Here is a 20724-nt window from a genome sequence, read left to right on the forward strand (position 1 = left end):
CCGGAGTGGGACAGAGGCTGTAATCTGTCCTGAGCTATGTAAACATAAGCATCGACGCAGACTCTAGCAGTTCAGCCCGGGGCCGTTTCTTCCTCTGCCTCTCAAATTACATTCAAGAGTTTCCAACGAGAGAAAAACTCGACCCCGGTGGACACCACTCAGAACCGACACAATGTCAGCTGACATTTTAGGTCTAACTATCAGTGTTTGTAGACGACATTTTGAAAATCACTCTCTTTGAGAGGGGACACGATTCCCCCTTCCGCTCTCGGGTGTCTCAAGTCTCCTTTGCCCCGCCCGCAATCCTACACACGTACACACAACCCCCACACACTCTTCCTCCGCTAGGGTTCTCAAGTCAGCCCCACTGACCTGAACAAGGAGCAGTCTTGAGCAGGAAGCCAGTTCGAATCGAGGTCGACCTGTGAACCTGGCCAGTCCCTGGCGGACTGGGGGTTTGGCCAGCATCTCTAGCAGTTATTATGAAAGTCTTCTGTAAACCTGTGCTGGCGCTTGCGCAAATCACCCGCTCTTTGACACAGGTGTTTTGACTTGGTAATGCAAATCTAGACCGTTAAATGAATCAGGTGTTTTCACTTACACCTGAAATTTTTGCTATTGATTTTCTTGCTTTCCTGGGCTTGGTTTTCAAGCCCCTAAAAGACAAGAAGCTTTCTATTTAGTAGCTAAAGCTCTGTAAGAGTTGATTTTTATTGGGGCCCATGAATTCTTTCCCACAGCCTTGATCTAATCCGGGTCCCAGAGATGTACTTCATTCACATTTACTACGAGCAGCATAACCAAAGCAGCTCACTGATAACTGAAGAAAAAATCAGGTCATGAGGGAAGGACAGGAGTAGGAGCATTTTACAGATGAAGAAAGCAAAGTATGAAGATAGCTCCAGTCATCTGGCCAAAGGCATACCATTATATAGGACTAGCAGAGGTGGTCCTAGAACCTGTCTCCAGCCCCACATCATTCCCACCGCGTGCGGTGATAAGGGCTGCTCTGGAAGGAAGAGCCAAGGTGAAGACTGCACAACTAGTGTATCACTTAGGATTAGGTTTAGTCGTCAAGTAACAGAAAACAATTTAATTAATTAATTTAAAATATATAGATTTTATATATATTTCCACAAAAAAAGAAATAAAGGGCTTCCCTGGTGGCGCAGCGGTTGAGTCGGCCTGCCGATGCAGGGTACGCGGGTTTGTGCCCCGGTCCGGGAAGATCCCACATGCCATGGAGCGGCTGGGCGCGTGAGCCATGGCCGCTGAGCCTGCGCATCCAGAGCCTGTGCTCCACAATGGGGGAGGCCACAACAGTGAGAGGCCCGCGTACCGCAAAGAAAAAAAAAAAAAAGAAAGAAAGAGGTAAATAGTTCAAGCCTGGTGTGGAGGCCCCATAATGTCACTGAGCCATCCGGGCTCCTTCCGGCTTCTCTATCCACCTTCCTTAGGGGGTGTCTGCTGTCCTTTTGTTGTCAGGATGACTCCCAGATTTCCAGCCATTATATCCGTGTGTCAGGCAGGGAGGGATGCACTAAGGGAAACAGACACTCAAGCCAGCTAAGTTAGTCCACTCTAAAGAACTTTCTAAAAATCACCATTCCATGCCTTCTGTTTGCCCTTAATTGGCTAGAACTGTGCCATAATTACTTCTAGCTTCAGAGGCGGTAGACACATCACCACCCTGGATAAAACCGGGGTTCTGTCAGTAAGGAAGGAGAAAACCCCTTCCACAGGAAGCTAGCAGTCTCCCTCACGGGGAGGGTGGGTTCTCCGTACCACCAGGGATCGATCCTATTCTATCACATGGGATGAAACACAGAGGAAGAAGCCAAATCCTGTGGAAGACCCTCAGGCCTCATTTTACTTAATCACTTTCAGCTTTTCCAACACTTGATCACTCCCTCCTTACTAAGCACCTATTTTTCCTTTGGCTTCCAGGAAACCATATCCCGGTTTCTTCTTAGCGTCCTTGGCTAGGTCCTCTTTCCCTTCCTGACCTCTGACACTGAGCGGACCCAGTGCTCAGGCCTCGATGGCTTCTCAATCTAGCCTTCTCCCTGGAGGTCTCATCCAGCCCCTGACTTTATATACTCTTTATATGCTAAAGACGTCCTGTCCTCTATCTTCTGGTCTCTTCTATCTGTGCCTGAAATCTCCCCTTAGATGTTTCACAGGTCTCTCAATACTAACAGGTCCAAAGCCAAATTTTGTATTCAGGCACCCAATCTGATTTCTCCCCTGTGTTCTCCATCTGCGGAATCACACCACCGTTCACATGTTCATGCCCACAGCCTCAGTGTCATCCTCAACTCCTCCCACCCCAATGCCAGACCTTCAAACTGCATCTGGAATCTGACCACCTCTCACCAAGTTCAGTGCCACATTCCTGGTCCAAGCCACTCTCATACCATCTCTCAGCAGGTATATGCAACCGTCTCTTAACCGCTCTCCTTGTGTGATGATTAATTCTGTGTGTCCACTTGACTAGGTCACAGGGTACCCAGATATTTGGTTAAACATGTTCTGGATGAGATTAACGTTTGAGTTGGTAGACTGAACACAGCAGATTTCCCTCCCCATTGTGAGTGGGCCTCACGCAATCCATTGGAGGCCTGAAGAGAACAAAAACACCCGAGCAAGAGAGAATCTGCTGTCTCAGCCTGTCTTCAGGCTGGGACTCTGGTCTTCTCCTGACTTCGGACTTGGACTTGGGATCTCCAGCTTGTTACTGCAAATCATGGGACTTCTCAGCTTCCAAATCCATGTGAGCCAATTCCAAACAAACGAACAAATAAATAAATTCACTCATTCATTCACTCCTTCTATTGGTTGTTTCTCTGAAGAACCCAGACTCCTACACTTTGCTTCATTCCTTCTCTTCTATAGTCGATTTTTCACACTGCAGCCAGAGTGGGACTTCTAAAATGTAAATCAGATTATGCCCTTTTGCTCAAAGCTAGCCAACGGCTTATTGGATATACATTATCTTCTCTAACTGCATCCCTATTCTTTCCCTCACTCGTGCTTCTCCAGCTATGCTGACCTGCTTGCTGTTTCTTACACACACCAAGCATATTCCTACCACAAAGCCTTTGCTCCTGCAGATCCCTATTCCTGGAGCTCTTTGCCCTCAGATTTCCACATTGCTCGTCTCCCCAGGTGATTCAGGTTTCTGCTCCAATGCTGTCTCTTCCAAGTGATTGTTCCTGCTGGCTGATCTTACCATTCTTCATCCTCTTAATCTGCCTTATTTTATTTTCATAGCACTTATCACTACCTAATATTATGGTATATATTGATTTACTTATTTTTTTATTTACCTGTCTTCTCCATGATAGCAGGGATTTTGTTTTGTTCAGCACTACTTTATCCCCAGTGCCTGGTTATATGGCAAGTTGCAATGAACTGAATATTAGTGTCTCCCTAACAAATTCATATGGTAAAGTCCTAATGCCCAGTGTAATGCTATTAGGAAGTGAGGCCTTTCAGAGGTAGAGGGGAACAAAATTTGCCACCCTAACATATCTCTTCGGCATGTGGATTATTTCGAGCTGAAAATAATCAAAGCCCAAAAGTCTCAGGAAGAAACTTTGACTTTCCCCCTAACTGCTATCACCTGTAGATCGAGGACTTGTTCCAGGAAGGGAGCTATCACCATAGATAACTCTAGTATGAACTAGGTGAGTGAACAGGGAGGAACCTAGCAAAGTCTGTTTATTAAAATTCCTCTCTGTGTCCCATTGTCTCTGCAGGGCCCAGCAAACACCTGTTTACCAAACATTTGCTTTTCCCTCTCCATGTGAATTGCCTTCCTCCCCTTTGAAGCCCCAAACCACTACTCCCAACACCCTCTTTGTCTTTAGCTGAAGATGGTACTTAAGGTGAGGGCTTCAACCATATTGGCAAATTCCTTAGTTTTCCTGGGTCTCTCCCATGTATATATGTCATTAAACTTTGTTGATTTTTTTCCTGTTAATCTGCCTCATGTCATTTAATTCTTAGACCAGCCAGAAGAACCTAGAAGGGTAGAAGAAAATTTCTTCCTCTCCAACAGAGGGAATTAGGTCATGAGGGAGAGGCTCTCGTGAATGGCATTGGTGCCCTTATAAAAGGGACCCCAGAGAGCTCTCTCACCCTCTTTCTGCAGGCGAGGATATCACAAGAAGACAGCAGTCTGCAAACCAGAAGCAGTTTCTCACTAGAACCCCACCACACTGGCACCCTGATCTCAGACTACTAGCCTCCAGAGCTGTGAGAAATAAATGTTTGTTGTTTCAACACCCAGTCGATAGTAACTTGCTATAGAATCCCGAACTAAGTCATAGACACTCAATGAAGATTGGTTGATTGAAAGAGTGAATTCATAATAGAAAAAAAAAACCTTTAGTAGACACTAACCATAATATAGCTATACGTTTTTCTTAGGGAGGCTTATACAGGGCTTTAGTACGTTATCCTTTAGCCTACGCAGAAATCCTAAGAGACAGGTGGATCAAGTTGGCAAAAACCTAAAAAGAATCCTCTGATGAAAGACATAATACACCCTATTTATGTTAATACGAATTCCTTCCATCTTAGAATAAACACTGCTGACTCTCAACAATATAATCCCTATCTAGCAAGTGATAGAAATTCTAGAAAGTGAGATGTAAAGGTTTTGCTTTATCTTCCAAATAGCATTGAAAATATAACTCAAGTATAAGCCCAAGAAACATGAGAAAGGGTTATGTTCTAATCCACATAGGCTGTTGCTGACCTTGAATTTTAGTAGCTGACTGAATTCCTAACATCAAACCCTCTGTAGCAGGAGGGATAAGGATGCCATGGGCTTTCTGACCAAGCTGCTTCTTGAACAGAGATTCAGGGTATTTGTAAGAAGGTTACATATGTAGAGTACGAATCAGTATGCATGTGGCAAAGTGAGAAATAAGAGCGATTAGCCTGTTGGTCATAGTTCCAGAAAGGTCAGTGACCATAGCAAGTCAGGACCTCAATGACGGTGAATAAAACACCCCAGCAGGAGTGGAAAAGTGCTAGAAGAGAAAGTTACAAAAGATTCATTGTTGTTAAAGCAACAGCAGATACTCTTTCTTAAAGGCTAGTCCACATTTCTTAAGATGGCATGTATAAACATGAAAAGAAAGCACTAGAAAAAAAGTGAACAATTTTTTTACTATTTTTTACGGTGAGGAATGTATCTTAGCGAGATACCAACATCAGAATCAACAGAGGAAAATAATGACAATTTAATTATGGAAAAAATTCATTAAAAATTATAACACAGGTAACATACTGGAAAAAACATTTGTCTAATGTATGACCAAGCGTGAATTTCCTTGGTATATAAAACCCTTAATTAATCGATAGTTAAAGAGAACAGCCCACTGGAAAAACAGCCCAAAGACAAAAAAAGTAATTAAACATAATCATTTTGAATAAGCAAGCACAATTCACTGGTGTATAAACAAAATATAATTTTTTTTCCAAAAGCTGCTGTGAACTGTACTGTCTTTTTTTAATTGAAGTATAGTTGATTTACAATATTGTGTTAGTTTCAGGTATACAGCAAAGTGATTCAGTTCTCTCTCTCTCTATATATATATATATATATTTTTTTCCAGATTATTTTCCTGAACTCTATGGTCTTGAGTCACCTCCTCTTTCCCTTGTCCCCCACCCATACTTGTTAATAGTCAGGATAACTTAGCAATATCTCAACCTCACTCCACAAGTTTTCAGTCATTCAAACAATCTCATTCCAGTTCTTTTATTTTAGTCATGTTCATTCATAAAATTTCAGTCTCCTATGCAACGGAAATCTTAATTTGCAAAACGTCAATACCATATTCAAACCACCTCTCCTCGTCCAGCACAGGCTGAGTGGTGGCTGGGAATGGAGAGAGGTGAGCTGCCCTGTCACACACCCCTGCTCCATGACTTCTGCTCCATGACTGCTGAGGAGGCAGAAGGAATGCTTCTGCTTGGGCCAAGGCTGCCCCTCTTTCTCTTGGTTGTTGCCACCTCCTTCTCTAACACTGATTGGCCTTGGTTTTCACAGATGGCAAAGATGACCAGAGCCAGCTCTCCAGGGGACGGACCATTTGATTTTCCTATGGTGACCCCTGTCCGGGGCTCCGGCTACAGAGCCACTGTTCTGGGAGGCCTAGGTAACCCCTGACCCCTTCCTCACCCCTTACACCCTCATGTCAGCCTCAGGGATGGGAAGTCCACCTCTGCACCCTTCCTCAGGAGGCTTCCTACCTCTGTACCCTGATCCGAGGGAACTTTCAGAGAAACGGGAAGTTGGGAAAATCCTACCCACTATGGCGAAGATCTTTTAAATGATTTCTATTTTATTTTTATTGAAACTTAGGTCTTAAAAGCTTAAAATTAAGAACAGAATACATAAACTACTCATTAGCACCCAGGAGGTGGTGGAGATATGTTCCCCGCCCTCGCAGGGAAGGCTCCCTCTGTGCGTCCTTCCAGTCACAGCAGCAGGGCTACTACCTATCCCAAAGGTAGAAAAACCTTACAGTGAAACTGCTCTTCTAGTCGACTGGTCAGTAGGCTTAAAAGTAATTTTCTGATTGTAACCTTCTTCCTTTCCTTGCCTCAATTAAAAATATTTTCTAGGGGCTTCCCTGGTGTCGCAGTGGTTGAGAGTCCGCCTGCCGATGCAGGGGATGCGGGTTCGTGCCCCGGTCCGGGAAGATCCCACATGCCGTGGAGCGGCTGGGCCCATGAGCCATGGCCACTGAGGCTGCACGTCTGGAGCCTGTGCTCCGCAACAGGAGAGGCCACAACAGTGAGAGGCCTGCGTACCGCAAAATATATATATTTTTTTTTTCTAGTAAGAAACTCACTATACTCTGAAAGCCTCAAGCTTTCAGTTTGCATTTAAAGAAGAATATACCTGTACATTGGCATCAACCTCAGTTCCCAAAGGCATGTATGTGACAAATCTCATCTCTGTTTTTAAAATATATTAACTTAGTTTTTATTCTGTGTCCCCATGAAGCTAACCTGGCATTAAATTCAGGCCTGGACCTTCTCTTTACTTCTGTTCTGCTTTTAGGTCACAGGAATCTTTTTGGTGCTATGGCTTGAATCACAGGGACTACGACTTCTTCCATCAAGACCTGGCAACAGCTACATCCCTGTGCCCTTAACATCTCCTCAGTCCATGGCCCTGCTCCTCCAAGACCACAGCTCTCTCCTCTCCTCAAGCCAAGGGGAAGAGTCTCAGTCTCTCTTTCACCCTGGCCTTACCCCTTTCCCTCAAGCCCTAATCTCCTCAGTTGATAAAAGTGTCTAGGAAAACAAATCCAAGAAGTCTCCAAGCTTCCACAGAGCTCGGCTGTCCACCCTTCTCCATGCCCCTTTGGACACAGTGGAGCACAGATCCTGTTATGAGCAGGGTTGGGGGTGGAGGAGATAAGAAAAGGGTAAGTATGGAGGGAGTAAGAATTATACAATTAATTCACCAAAATATTTCCAACCACGTGCTGTTCTTGTGCTCTGTTTTCTCAGTGCTCAAATCACCCTGACCTGTAAGGTGCCCTCTCACAATGAGACATCAGGGCACATTTCCTAGGAAGTAAGTTACCTTGGCATGTGATTTCATATAAGGTGGCCTTAGATGTCAATCTCTATGAATTAGGCTCCAAGCAGGGTGGTAAAAAGTAAGGAAACCCCATTTTAAATAACCTGTCTTTACTCCTGAGTTCTGTGAATTAATCTACTAATCTAATTTCTTTGAAGCTCTCATTTTGGTTGGATGCACAGGCATTTAATAGTAAAATAATTGGACAAGAGTAGATGGTTTAAGTGCACAGCTAATGGGGTTTAAACACTTCTTCTACCTCCTTGTCTTGCCTGACTAGCTACCATTCCTGGTTCAGGATAGGACTTATTTATGAATAGGCAAGTTATAGCATCATCTGTTTGTGCGATCTAAGGGATTCAAAAGTTTCACCCCAAAGAACAAAGATTTGTCTCTATCAATCTGCATTGCTGTCTGAAATTCTACTCATTAAACATTTATTTCCTTGTAATAACCAATGTCTCTTGGATAGCTCAGGTGTCCTCTTAAAGATGCAATTATTAACCTTGGGAAAGAGAATACTGTTATGGGATGTGATTTTATCTGATTGCTTTTCATTTGAAAGGAGCAGCTAATACCCTGACTCCACTGACGCCTTGGGGAATATACATAATGATTACTGGGAAAAGGAGGTATAACTAATATGTCCCCAGTCTTGATGTGCCTGAGGCAATCAAATAAGGCCACCTTTTAAAAAGTATCTATAATTCAAAGGCACAGGATCTTCATCTCTTAGATTCCAGGAATTCCTTTTTTTTTTCTTTCAGCCTTAATCCCAGAGGGAGGGTGACTTGAGTTAGAGCCCTCCTGCTGACTCACAGTGAAAATGTAGCGTGAGTCAATAAGGACCCTTGTGGCCTTAAGCCATGGAAAGTTTTGGATTTATTTGTTGCTGAGACATACTTTAACCTATTCCTTTTTTTTTTTTTTTTTCCCTGAGTTTACCTCCCCAAAGTAATCCCTGGAAATCACTGAGGAATGTTTACATGGTCCCCAGATTCTCTCTGGCTGTTGCTTGTCCCCTCTGCTGTACTCTGAGCTGCTGCTGCATTGGGACTCAGAAGTTACCTCTTGATTTCTTGTAGGTTCTGATGTTCTGCTTCTGTGGCTTGCTCTCCTCCTCTTTCTCCTCTTCCTTCTCCTTCTTTTTATTCTTCTTCACCACTTTCCTCCTTGCCCCTTTGGCAACTCTCCAAGGTACAGCTAAAAATAGGCTGAAGGTTTAAAAATATTTATTGATGACTGAGGACAACAGTAAGGAATTACTGTCCAAAAGAGAACACTTTAAGCTGTATGTGGGTTATTGCTTCTACACACACCCCTCCACACGAGTGGCCCCCTAATGACTGTCTCTCTCCTTAGCTCCTCACAACGTTGAAGTAGCAGTTCAAATTCCACCAAGATAGGGGCCATTCACCATGTTCCACCATTGCTAGACTCCACCATCAACACAAAATCATCTCCAGACGGCTGACTCTGCTCTTCTTTAAGAGACTCTGCCAAATTATTAGACAAAACTGCTCAGCATCTCATCTCTTGGATGAAATGGACAAATTCATAGAAAGATATAAATGAACCAATCTGACCCAAGGAGAAACAAAATCTGAATAGACCTATAATGAGCAAAAATAAATAAATAAATAAACTAAATGAGCAATGGAAAAATTTTCAACAAAGAAAAACCTAGGCCCAAATGGCTATACTGGTGATTTCTATCAAATATTTAAAGAAGAAATAATGCCAATATTAAACAAACTCTTTTAGGAAATAGAAGAGGCTGGACTAGTTCCCAATTCATTTTACTAGGTCAGTATTAGCCTGATACTAAAGCCAGATAAAGGCACTACAAGAAAAGAAAACTAGGCTCATGAACACAGATACAAAAATCTTTAATAAAATGCTAACAAAATAAACAAAAACCCAGGAAAATATAAAAAGAATTATACACCATAAACAAGTGAGGTGTATCTGAGAATACAAGGTTGGTTTAACATTCAAAATCAATTAATGTAACACTATATTAACAGAAGAAATGAAAAAAAAAATCATCCCAATGAAGCAGAAGAAGCATTTGAAAAATTCCAATACTTATTTATGATTAAAAACTTTTAACACACTAGGAATAGAAGGAAACCTCCTCAATTTGATAAAGGGCTTCTATGAAAACCCTACAGCTAACATCATACTTAATGTGAAAGACTGAATTCCTTTCCTCTAAGATCAGGAATGAGACAAAGATATCTACTCCAACCACTTGTGATAGTTAATTGTATATGTCAACATATGTACATACACACACACACACACACACACACACACACATTCTGTTTCCCTGGAGAACCTTGGCTAATACATCACTTCTATTCAACATTGTACTAGAGGTTCTAGCCAGTGCAACAAGGCAAGAAAAATAATGTAAGAGCATATATATTGGAATGTAAAAGTATACAGATTGGAAAAAAAAGAAGTACAATTGTATGTAGTTACAGATGACACAATGTTATGCGTAGAAAATCCCAATGAACCTATAAAATCTATCAGAAATAATAAGTGAGTTTAGCAGTGCCACAGGATAAAAAAATCAGTGTACAAAAATCAATTGTGTGTTATACTTCAATAAAGATGTTAAAAAACAAAACAAAACACAATTGTATTTCTACATATGAACAACCAACAACCTGAAAATGCAATTAAGAAAACAAATATAGTCATAATAGCATCAAAAAGAATAAAATACTTAGGAATAAATTTAACAAAAGAAATGCAATATCTATACAATGAAAACAACATAACATTGCTGAAAAAATGTAAAAGATCTAAAATTTAAAAGATCAATATAAATGAAAAGATACAGCATGTTCATGGAATATAAGACTTCATAATACTAAAATTGCAATTCTCCCCAAACTGATCTATAAATTCAAAACAACCCCAATCAAAATCCCAGTTACTGTTTTTTTTTTCTGAAAAATTGACAAGCTAATCTTAAAATGTATATAGAAATGCAAAGGACCTAGACTAATCAAAATATTTTTTAAAAATTTCAAACTTACTGTAAAGCTACAGTAATCAAAACAGCATGGCAGGGCTTCCCTTGTGGCACAGTGATTAAGAGTCCACCTGCCAATGCAGGGGACATGGGTTTGAGCCCTGCTCTGGGAAGATCCCACATGCCACGGAGCAACTAAGCCTGTGTGCCACAACTACTGAGCCTGCGCTCTAGAGCCCAAGAGCCACAGCTACTGAAGCCCACACACCTAGACCCCACGGTCTGCAATAAGAGAAGCCACCGTAATGAGAAGCCCATGCACCGCAACAAAGAGTAGCCCCCACTCGCTACAACTAGAGAAATCCTGTGTGCAGCAACAAAGACCCAACTCAGCCAAAAATAAATAAATAAATAAATTTATTTTTTAAAAAAATTCCTTAAAAAAAACAGCATGGCATAGGCATAAGGATAGACATACAGATTAAAGACACAAAATAGAGAGTTCAGAAATAATCCCACACACCAACCTTCAAGATGTTAGAGGAGTAAGACATGGAGCTCACTTTCCTCCCCACAAATACATCAAAAATACATCTAGGGCTTCCCTGGTGGTGCAGTGGTTGAGAGTCCACCTGCCTATGCAGGGGACACGAGTTTGTGCCCTGGTCCAGGAAGATGCCACATGCCGTGGAGCGGCTAGGCCTGTGAGCCATGGCCGCTGGGCCTGCGCATCTGGAGCCTGTGCTCCACAACGGGAGAGGCCACAACAGTGAGAGGCCTGCGTACCGCAAAAAAAAAAAAAAAAAAAAAAATCACAACATCTACCTGTGGAACAACTCCTACAGAACACCTACTGAACTCTGGAAGAAGACCTCAGACTTCCCAAAAGGCAGGAAACTCCCCATGCACCTGCGTAGGGCAAAAGAAAAAAGACAAAACAGAGACAAAAGCATCATTCAGCTTTTTCTTTTCCTCTACAGCTGACCATAATAATAAACAAGTAAATTTCCTGCTAAAAAAAAAGAATAGGGACGGTACCTGCACCTTGGGGAGGGAGCTGTGAAGGAGAAAAAGTTTCCATACACTAGGAAGCCCCTTCACTAGTGGAGACGGGGGGGTGGGCGGGGGGTGGGGGGAAGCTTCAGAGCCACGGAGGAGAGCACAGCAACAGGGGTGCAGAGGGCAAAGCGGAGAGATTCCTGCACAGAGGATCGGTGCCGACCAGCACTCATCAGCCCAAGAGGCTTGTCTGCTCACGCGCCAGGACGGGTGGGGGCTGGGAGCTGAGGCTCTGGCTTCGGAGGTGAGACCCCAGGGAGAGGGCTGGGGTTGGCTGCGTGAACAAAGCCTGAAAGGGGTTAGTGCACCACAGCTAGCCGGGAGGGAGTCTGGGAAAAGGTCTGGAACTGCCTAAGAGGCAAGACACCATTGGTTGTGGGTGCGCAAGGAGACGGCATTCAGAGCACCACCTAAATGAGCTCCAGAGATGGGCGCAAGCCATGGCTATCAGCGTGGACCTCAGAGACGGGCATGAAAACGCTAAGGCTGTTGCTGCAGGCACCAAGAAGCCTGTGTGCAAGCACAGGTCACTAACCATACCTCCCCTCCCGGGAGCCTGTGCAGCCCGCCACTGCCAGGGTCCCGTGATCCAGGGACAACTTCCCCAGGATAATACACAGCGTGCCTCAGGCTGTTGCAACCTCATGCTGGCCTCGGCCACCGCAGGCTTTCCCTGCATTCCGCACCCCTCTCCCCGCCCTCCGCCCCCCCCCCCCGCCCCGCCCCGCCCCGCCCCGGCCTGAGTGAGCCAGGGGCCCTAATCAGCTATTACCTTAACCCCGTCCTGTCTGGGCGAAGAACAGACGCCCTCAGGTGACCTACATGCAGAGGCAGGGACAAATCCAAAACTGAACCCCGGGAGCTGTGCGAACAAAGAAGAGAAAGGGAAATAAAAACAAAAATAAACAAATCATACCTAATGAAACTTAAACGCTTTTGCACAGCAAAGCAAACCATAAATAAGACGAAAAGACAACCCTCAGAATGGAAGAAAATATTTGCAAATGAAGCAACTAACAAAGGATTAATCTCCAATATATACAAGCAGTTCATGCAGCTCAATATCAAAAAACAAACAACCCAATCCAAAAATGGTCAGAAGACCTAAATAGACATTTCTCCAAAGAAGACATACAGATTACCAACAAACACATGAAAGGATGCTCAACAACACTAATCATTAGAGAAATGCAAATCAAAACTACAATGAGGTATTACTTCACACTGGTCAGAACGGCCATCTTCAAAAAATCTACAAACAATAAATGCTGGAGAGGGTGTGGAGAAAAGGGAACCCTCTTGCACTGCTGGTGGGAATGTAAATTGATGCAGCCACTATGGAGAACAGTATGGAGGTTCCTTAGAAAACTAAAAATAGAACTACCATATGACCCAGCAATCCCACTACTGGGCATATACCCTGAGAAAACCATAATTCAAAGAGTCATGTACCACAGTGTTCACTGCAGCACTATTTACAATAACCAGGACATGGAAACAACCTAACTGTCCATTGACAGATGAATGGATAAAGAAGATGTGGCACATATATACAATGGAATATTACTCAGCCATAAAAAGGAATGAAATTGAGTTATTTGTAGTGAGGTGAATGGACCTAGAGACAGTCATACAGAGTGAAGTTAAGTCAAAAAAGAGAAAAACAAATACTGTATGGTAACACATATATATGGAATCTAAAAAACCCCCAAAAACAGTGGTTCTGAAGAACCTAGGGGCAGGACAGGAATAAAGATGCAGGCATAGAGAATGGAGTTAAGGACACAGGGAGGGGGAAGGGTAAGCTGGGACGAAGTGAGAGTGGCATGGACATATATACACTACCAAATGTAAAATAGATAGCTAGTGGGATGCAGCCACAGAGCACAGGGAGATCAGCTCGGTGCTTTGTGTCCACCTAGAGGGGTGGGATAGGGAGGGTGGGAGGGAGATGCAAGAGGGAGGAGATATGGGGATATATGTATACGTTTAGCTGATTCACTTTGTTATAAAGGAGAAACTAACACACGATTGTAAAGCAATTATACTCCAAAAAAGATGTTAAAAATAGAAGTTATTATAAGGAAAAATTTCCAATGACCCCAGATTCTTGCATCTTCCCAAACATAGAAAAGCACAAATATGATAACTTGAGATGCCTGTTCTTTGTGATTATCAGTAATCTCTTGATGCTTGACTATGTGATTTTCCCAGCAAAAATTTCATATATATCCTGGCTCCTGCCTTATCCCTTTAGAGCAGTTCCTCAGAGCTATCTGAGATGCTGTCTCCCAGACTATAGTCCTCAGTAAGGTCCCTGAACAAAACTTAACTCACAACTTTTACATTGTGTGTTTTTCTTTCAGTTGACATAAAAATATTAATGAGATGTTAAAAAAATTAAGTTTTCAAAATCTGGTGTGCATTTTACATTTACAGCAAATTTCTGTTTGGTCTAGCCACATTTTAAAAAATTTATTTTTTTATTTAGGCTGCACCAGGTCTTAGTTGTGGCATGCATGCAGGATCTAGTTCTTCGACCAGGGATCAAACCCAGGCCCCCTGCGTTGGGAGCATGGAATCTTATCAACTGAACCACCAGGGAAGTCTCCGGACTAGCCACATTTTAAGAGCTCAGTAGCCACCTGTGGCTAATGGCTACTGTATTGGAGAGACCAGCCCTACTAGACCCTGATCCCTTAAATTTCTGTCAACCATACTCATCCTTCCCTGAAACATTCCAAGATTATTTGCTTCATATCTTTTTTTTTTTTTTTTTTTTTTTTAGCGGTACGCGGGCCTCTCACTGCTGTGGCCTCTCCCGTCGCGGAGCACAGGCTCCGGACGCACAGGCCCAGCAGCCACGGCTCACGGGCCCAGCCGCTCCGCAGCACGTGGGATCCTCCGGGACCGGGGCACGAACCCGTGCCCCTACATCAGCAGGCGGACTCTCAACCACTGTGCCACCAGGGAAGCCCTGCTTCGTATCTTGATAGGCACTGTTTCCTTTTCTTGGAAATTCCTTCCCCTGTCTAAGTCTTTTGAATTTTGCCTACCTTCTAGTGTCATCTCAAATGTAAGGCAAAGCTTTTCCGCCTGGGCCAGAGGTGTTCGCTCACTTATCTTTCCTACCATAGATTATCTTAATCTATGCACATATATCATTTCTCTTTATTGTCTTGTTGAAAGTATTGAGACATTTTTGTTTCTCTTCTCGGGCCTAACAGATTGCCTTGCACATAGTAGGTACTCAATAATCATTCATTGTTTTAAAGTGGATTGCACTGAATTCACTGCAAAGGAAAGGAACTAGTCTATTGAGAATCAAACCACTGATAGCTAGTGAAACATCTGTCTGGCAATATGTTTTCTACCTACCGGGAAATCAGAGGCCTGCTGACTTGTCACTCTATATCCAAAGCAACCATTAATTATATGGAAAATGTTCACATAATGTTATGTGGTAATTCAAGAGAGTCCTCATCATTAAGTTGATGATTATATTTTATTTAGCTATTATCACTTTAAGGCTGTGCAGGGCTCCCTTTCGGTAGACTGTCTGTTAACTTAGCTAGAATATTCTCTGTCATTTTGTAAAAAACTGCCAGTCTGTTTTTCAGGCACTGAGGATTGTTGAAAGGGATGGAAAGAAATGGTAACTGCTTTGACTAAATATTTATAAAGTGTTCACATCTCCCTGGTTCCATTCTATTTAAAAAGCGAATTCTGTCTGCTAGGAAAAAAGAGTAAAGGAGCACTAGAGCACCAGATTTCCTCTCTCCAAGTTCTATCTTTCCACTTACGCTTGTTTCTGTCTGCTGTGAGGCTGCAAAAAGCACTAGCTTGCTTTCCTTACAGAGGTCCCAGAACCGAGGTTACTTAAGTTTCTTCCCCAAAGAATATGAAAAATGACCTCATACAAAAACTTGTTACTAATACTGAAGTGTTACTTCACATAGGTGTTTGCACTGTATTTATTTGACAATACAAATGAAACCCTTGTGGGTCTCTCTGACTTACCCGGTGTCACACCATTTAGACTCTCCTGTACAAAGTATCAAGACCAGCTTTTCACTCACCAGAGTCCTAGACTTTGCAGAATGTGGAGGTTCTCAAGCAAGACGAGATTACTGCATATTAGGAACTTGTGCTCTGACAAGAAAACCCCTGGGTTAATAACCATTCACTGACTGTGAGATATTGAGCAAGTTCATAAACTGAGCTTTGTTTCTTTCCGTATAATACTATTTAGCTCATAAAATTGTGGACAGGGCTTCCCTGGTGGCGCAGTGGTTGAGAGTCCGCCTGCCGATGCAGGGGACACGGGTTCGTGCCCCGGTCTGGGAAGATCCCACATGCCGCGGAGCGGCTGGGCCCGTGAGCCATGGCCGCTGAGCCTGCGGGTCCGGAGCCTGTGCTCCGCAACGGGAGAGGCGACAGCAGTGAGAGGCCCGCGTAACGCCAAAAAAAAAAAAAAACAAAAAATTGTGGACACAAAAAAGTTGCCTGCCATTTCAGTAAACAACAAATGTTGCCCGCTATCAAGCGATCAGCCACTGCAGCCACACCCAATGGTGTGCCTTGAGGGGAATTCAGAATGGAGAAAAACAGGATACTGGCCCTAGATAGATAAGATGCCTGTCAAAGGAATAAGTTCAATGAGCCCAGACTCTTGTATCTTCCCACACTTAGAAAAGCACTAAAATCATTAACTTGAGAGGTCTGTTTTTTTGTGATTAGTAGTAATCTTTGATGTTCGACTGTACTTTTTTTTTCCAGCAAAAATTCCTAGATATCATGGCTCCCACCTTACCTCTTTGAAACAGTTCCTCAGTGTCAACTTAAAAAAAGGCACAACATGAGAGTTGTGAGTTAAGTTTTATTGGGGGCAAAATAAGGACTATAGCCCGGGAGACAGCATTTCAGATAGCTCTGAGAAACTGCTCCAAAGAGGTAGGGGGGAAGGTCAGTATACATGTGATTTCAGCAAGGGGTGTACATGCAATCAAGCACATAGTTTTTGTAGAAGGTTTCTGCTAGTCTCGTGATGGTTACTGCGTCATGAGGAGCAGTCATCACCAGGAAGGATTTTAGTGCTTTTCTAGATATGAGGAGATACAAGAATTGGGCTCATAAAATCGGCTCCTGAAAATAACTATCAGAAGACCTGTTCTGCCAGTTTTTCCCAGAGCACAGAGTGCCTCATTTCTGCTCTCCACCCTGAGCTCCTTTCAGGGAGTGTTGAAAGTCAGCAGCTGCAGCAGCGCATGATTTAATCCTTGTAGAGGTAGATGGCAAGTGCCAATTTATAGTTGACAAGAGCTATCTGAGAGGCTGTATCCAGGGTATAGTCCTCAGTAAGGCCACCAAATAAAACATCATTCTCAACTTTAGGTTGTGCCTTTTTCTTTTTTGTGACAAAATCATTGTGAGGTTTAGATGAGATAAGGCGCCATAGTACATAAAGTGCCTGATGCATGGTAAAGGCCCAATAAATATAAGACATTATTATCTTCCTCTGAGAAAGACATCCATTTACAAAATAGTAGGTAACATACTTTTTAATTCTCCTGTGAATTAAATGGTAATTGTCACAGCCCTCAGGGGTTAACAGGTGAGGCTGCCCAAAGTCAAAGGAGAGCAACCCAGAGGTTACACCCAAGATCTTGTCATCCTTGTCATACATTTGTTATGAGGGCAGAATGTGCCACCCAAAACATGCCTCCTTGGCATAAGGATTATTTTGAGCTGATTTTTTTGAGAAACTGCACACAAGGGAGCTCTGAAGATAGAGTAGAAGTTACTGTTTTGTAAGGGAAATTTACATTAGAAAGGGAGCCTGTGCCAGGAAGAGAGTTATTACCAGAAATAACTTTTTCACCTAAGAGACTTACCTGCATAGCAGGGCTACCTTTGTTTACCTAACATTTTCTCTTCTCACCTTCCTGTGAATTGCCTCCCTGCCACTGAAGCCCCAGAACCCTCTCCCTTTCTTTATTTAGCTCAGGATGTATAAGCCTCAATGTCTGGCTACCTTTTGAGTCTCATATCTTTGTGGGGCCCCCATGACCAATTAATTAAATATATTAATTAATTTCCAATTTAATTTTTAAATTAAAATTAAATTAACTAATTTAATTAACTTAAGTGCCTAATTAATTTAATTTACACAATTAAAAATCTATTTCTTCTGTTAATGTCTTTTATTAAAAGGGTGGGGGGGGGTCAGCCAAGAACCTAGAAGAATAAAAAGAAAATTAGTTTTCTCCCCTGCATTTGGGATACCAGGGTGCCTCAGAACATCAAAATTTGGAAGTTTTGCTATAAAATATTATTGTCCCCCACTACACATAGGAGAAAAATTGAGGCTTGAGAAAGTTAAGGCTACACAGCTCATCAGTACCTAATAAATAGTGATGTTGTTGCTAATAAACAGTGGTGCTGAGATTTAGTCTTCAATAATCTTCGAACTATTTAGTCAAGTCTACATGTTTATTTTAATATTTATGGCAGTTATCTTTTCGTTAAACTTTTTATTTTGAGACAATTGTAGGTTCATATGCAGTTGTAAGAAATAATACAGAGAGAGCAAGAGAGATCACATTAACCCTGTACCCAGTTTCCCCGAATGATAACATCTTGCAAAACTATATTATCACAACCAGTACATCTGATAGGGATAGCATAGGATAGTTACACAGGTAGTTACAGAAGTCCCAGTAGGGGACTATAGATAGAAAGGGAAACCTAGGAAACTTTGGGAGACCACTGTAAGTTAACGATCACTCAAAAAGCTATTGGGGCTTCCCTGGTAGCGCAGTGGTTGAGAGTCCGCCTGCCGATGCAGGGGACACGGGTTCGTGCCCCAGTCCGGGAAGATCCCACATGCCGCGGAACGACTGGGCCTGTGGGCCATGGCCGCTGAGCCTGCACCTCCGGAGCCTGTGCTCCGCAACGGGAGAGGCCACAACAGTGAGAGGGCTGCATACCCAAAAAAAAAAAAGCAATAGCAACCTCATGGAAGGAAGCAGCCTTGCTTAACTATAAAGCCATAAATAAAAGCACAAGATATGCCCCAGGCCATTAGGTGGAAGAAAAATGTCACCACCCTTCTACTGATTTGAATAAGCACTATGATAATCCTAGTTTGACCTCAGAGGGTCAGACACTCTCCTGCCTGATATGAAGGAGGAACTAGTGATATAAGCCTCATGTCTACTTGAAGAAGGCGGTCTTTTCCCCTCCCCCTTTCCTTGACTATAAAATTGTAGCCCACTTAATCCTCAGGGCAGAGCTCTCTCGCCTGCCTGCTTGCATCTCTTACAGTGTCCTATATTAATACATCTACTTCTTTCCTATCACTTTGCCTCTCACTGAATTCCTTCTGCACTGAGACACAAAGAACCTAAGTCTCAGTAAGTCCAAACACCAGGTGAGTGATTCTAATTAAAAGATCGTGGGTTCAAGTCCCAATCTGAGGTGCACAGTTTCACACCCACCTTGATGCCGTCAAGTTACAAAATGTTTGCATCGTGAGAAGGATCCTTCATTTGTCATTTTATAGGCACCTCCACTTCCCTCCTTCCCCTTCCCCCTCCTTAACCCTGGCAAGCACTAACCCTATTCTCCATTTCTATAATTTTGTCATTCCAAGAATGTTATATAAAAGGAATAATAAAGGTTTCTTTTCGCTTCAGACTATATTAGATGTGACTCAAAGCACATATGCTCTTTCAGTGAACAATAAATATGAATTTAGGGTGGATGAAGAGGCTTGAAGTTTATAGAGCTGGAGAGATAGGCAAGGGCCAGATCATATGTGCCACATGAAATAATTTGAATGTTATTCCATAGCCCATGGAAAGCTGTTTAAGCATTTTAGTTAGGAGTGTAACAACTTCAGATGTGTGATTTAAAAAGCTCACTCTGGGGCTTCCCTGGTGGCGCAGTGGTTGGGAGTCCGCCTGCCGATGCAGGGGACATGGGTTCGATCGCTGGTCCGGGAAGATCTCACGTGCCGCGGAGCAACTAAGCCCGTGCGCCACAGCTACTGAGCCCACATGCCACAACTAATGAAGCCCCCATGCCTAGAGCCCGTGCTCTGCAACAAAAGAAGCCACCAGGATGAGAAGCCCACACACCGCACCAAGAGCAGCCCCTGCTCGCTGCAACTAGAGAAAGCCTGTGCACAGCAACCGAAGACCCAATGCAGCCAAAAGTAAATAAAATAAATAAAATTTTAAAATAAATAAAGAGCTCACTCTGGTAGCCACGTACTGGATTGGTCTAGGCTGGAAGCAGAAAGAGAAATCAGAATCTAATATCAGTAGTCCATGGAAGGGATTCCAAAGAGCTGAACTAAGCAATGGCAGGAAGAGGGGGAGGAAACACATAGCGAAGATATTGAAGAGAAATCACGGAGGCGGAAGGTGAAGTCCAGGACTCTGGCTTGGCTGACTGGCTGGGTAGCTAGGCCATTTTACCAGATAAATGAAGGTCCAGATCGGAGTGCAGAGGGTGAGCTCAGATTTCAAATACTCATTTCAAGACACTTGTGAGACATCTGTGGACAACATCCAGGAGGATACATGGGGCATGAGCTCTAAAGAGAGTTCTGGGCTGATGATAATGATTTGCAGTCTTCCACCCACATGTAAGAGGCAATGGAATCCATGGTGATGAAAAGTTCCCACAGAGATGGTGGACACAGGGAGAAGACAGAGAGCAAGACAAATCACTTCCCTTCTATTTTCTTATCTGCAAATTGGCTATAATGATAACCATCGAGCCTACATCATATCTCTAGGGGCGAGGGGCAGGGGTGGGGGAAATAGGTATGACAAAGTTTAAAACACTACAGAATTTGATAAATTCAAGGTATTACTACTGCAATAATCTTAAAACATAGACCTATAATATAATACTGGCAAGTTTTCAGCCCTTTTTATTTTTTCCTTTTAGTAGTTAGCACTATTTTTAACCTTTTCCAAACATCTAAGTCATGCTCCTATTTTTGAAGAAGGTAGAAAGGCAGACGTGCAATTACAGTGGTATTCTGAGC

General features: G+C 42.9%; 1 protein-coding gene across 1 annotated transcript in view; it reads right to left on the reverse strand.

Annotated features, from left to right (window-relative positions):
• Window positions 1-20724, reverse strand: part of C1GALT1 (core 1 synthase, glycoprotein-N-acetylgalactosamine 3-beta-galactosyltransferase 1) — a 215425-nt gene that overhangs the window by 129441 nt on the left and 65260 nt on the right. Inside the window, exon 8 of the mRNA XM_060020472.1 lies at window positions 8684-8829. The gene's annotated coding sequence lies outside the window, so the exon portion shown is untranslated. The remainder of the gene's footprint in view (window positions 1-8683; window positions 8830-20724) is intronic.

The sequence above is a fragment of the Delphinus delphis genome, chromosome 9 (genome assembly GCF_949987515.2).
Source record: "Delphinus delphis chromosome 9, mDelDel1.2, whole genome shotgun sequence".
In the NCBI taxonomy this organism is placed as follows: domain Eukaryota; kingdom Metazoa; phylum Chordata; class Mammalia; order Artiodactyla; family Delphinidae; genus Delphinus; species Delphinus delphis.